Source organism: Oncorhynchus masou, chromosome 9, assembly GCF_036934945.1.
Source record: "Oncorhynchus masou masou isolate Uvic2021 chromosome 9, UVic_Omas_1.1, whole genome shotgun sequence".
Lineage (NCBI taxonomy): Eukaryota > Metazoa > Chordata > Actinopteri > Salmoniformes > Salmonidae > Oncorhynchus > Oncorhynchus masou.
Window position 1 is genome coordinate 73,151,934 of NC_088220.1, and position 2,797 is coordinate 73,154,730.

Sequence of the window (2,797 nt, forward strand, 5' to 3'; positions counted from 1 at the left end):
GTGTACCTTTGTTATTATTAATGAATCATCAGTGTACCTTTGTTATTATTAAAGAATCATCAGTGTACCTTTGTTATTATTAAGGAATCATCAGTGTACCTTTGTTATTATTAAAGAATCATCAGTGTACCTTTGTTATTATTAAGGAATCATCAGTGTACCTTTGTTATTATTAAGGAATCATCAGTGTACCTTTGTTATTATTAAGCCCTGGATTTCTAGCCCCTTGCTATTGTTGTTGGATCTGATTTTAATAGCTAACATTTCCATGGCCATAATAAATAGGCATGCCGATAGTTGACAACCTTGTTTGAAAGTTTAGTAGCTTCTGAGAAGTATATATATATATTTATTTTTTAAAACTATTTTACACCTAGAGTTAATATACATAACTTTAACCCATTTTATAGGAGATTCTCCAAAATTGAAATATTCCAGGCATTTATATATAAATTCCAGTCGTACTTTATCAAGAGCCTTTTCAAAGTCAGCTATGAATACCAGGCCTGGTTTCCCAGATGTATCATAGTGTTCTATTGTTTCCAGTTCTTGTCTTATATTATCTCCAATGTAAAAAACCTGTCTGATTAGGATGAATAATATCCAACAATACCTTTTTAATTTTATGCGTTATGCATTTTGCTAGAATTCACAACACTGAAGAGTGAAGGGCCTTGAAAAGTATGGACTGGATCTTTATATTTACCACTTTGGTCAGTAATGAAATCAGACCTTCTTGTTGCGTGTCTGATAATCTACCATTTATATAGGAGTGGTTAAAACATGCTAATAGCGGTTCTCTGAGTACATCCAAAAAGGGTTGGTATACCTCAACAGGTATGCCATCCAGCCCTGGAGTTTTCCCAGACTTAGAGGCTTTAATTGCATCAAGAAGTACCTCCTCTGTAATTTGGACTTCACATGAGTCTTTCTGTACAGCTATTCATTTTACATTATCAATAGAACAAAAATCCTTACAATTAACTTTGGTTAGTGGAGATGGAGGAGTCTGAAATGAAAACAGATGCTTACATATGCCTATTTCAAATTATATAGATGAGTGATTTATGCATGACTTTGTAATTTGTAAGACATTTCAGTAAATAATATTTACTAGTATTTCTATGTTGAAGATTACAAAATAATTTGCTGCATGTTCCCCGTATTCCATCCAGTTTGCTTTATTTTTTACAATATATTACACTTGATCTTTCTTGAATAATTTCCGCCATTTATTTGTTTTTTTGTGCCTCCATGGTACTGTTTGTATTGCTATTTATCTGTACTGTTAGTCCCTCTATTTCCTTTGTTTATAAACATTATTTTGACAGAAATTGCTTTTATTTTAAAGATGAGTATTGAATTACATGGCTTCTAAAGGCACTTTTAATAGTGTCATATACAACAAGGGGATCTGCTGTACCTTTATTATGTTGGAAAAAGTCAGTTAAACCAGTCTGTCCTGGTTAAAAACAAGTTTATTATGTTGGAAAAAGTCAGTTAAACCAGTCTGTCCTGGTTAAAAACAAGTTTATTATGTTGGAAAAAGTCAGTTATACCAGTCTGTCCTTGTTAAAAACAAGTTTATTCTGTTGGAAAAAGTCAGTTAAACCAGTCTGTCCTTGTTAAAAACAAGTTTATTATGTTGGAAAAAGTCAGTTATACCAGTCTGTTCTGGTTAAAAACAAGTTTATTATGTTGGAAAAAGTCAGTTAAACCAGTCTGTTCTGGTTAAAAACAAGTTTATTATGTTGGAAAAAGTCAGTTAAACCAGTCTGTCCTTGTTAAAAACAAGTTTATTATGTTGGAAAAAGTCAGTTAAACCAGTCTGTTCTGGTTAAAAACAAGTTTATTATGTTGGAAAAAGTCAGTTAAACCAGTCTGTCCTGGTTAAAAACAAGTTTATTATGTTGGAAAAAGTCAGTTAAACCAGTCTGTCCTGGTTAAAAACAAGTTTATTATGTTGGAAAAAGTCAGTTATACCAGTCTGTTCTGGTTAAAAACAAGTTGTCACCCAAAAGGCTTTGATTCAATTTCCAATATCCTCACCCACATGGAAGTTCTGTAAGAGTAATGTACATGCCAGTTATTTGATGGTCCGACCGCATTCTGTCCCCTATCAATACTTTTTCAACTTTTGGTGCCAGCAAGAATGCCAAAGAAAGTAGTCAAGATGACTAGCTTGTTTGAGTCTCCGCCATGTATATCTAACTAGGTCAGGAGATTTAAGCCTCCATATACCCACAAGTTCCAATATATCCATGATTTTCGTGATTTCCTTTAGTGTATAAGGGTGTTTGGAGTGTGATTTCCTTAAGTGTATAAGGGTGATAGTTTGTTAGGGTTATAATCTCCCACCATAATAATAGTCTTGTTGCACTTGTCAGCTTGATATATTATTATATGTTTTTTCAAAGCAGTGTGGATCATCATTATTTGGACCGTATGGTTTAATGAGCCAGATATGTTTATGGTGTAATAACATATTTAAAATAATCCATCTACCTTGAGGATCTGTTATGGTGTAATAACATATTTAAAATAATCCATCTACCTTGAGGATCTGTTGATGGAGTAATAACATATATAAATGAATCCATCTACCTTGAGGATCTGTTTATGGTGTAATAACATATTTAAAATAATCCATCTACCTTGAGGATCTGTTGATGGTGTAATAACATGTTAAAATAATCAATCTACCTTGAGGATCTGTTGATGGTGTAATAAGATATTTAAAATAAACCATCTACCTTGAGGATCTGTTAATGGTGTAATAACATGGTGTAATAACATA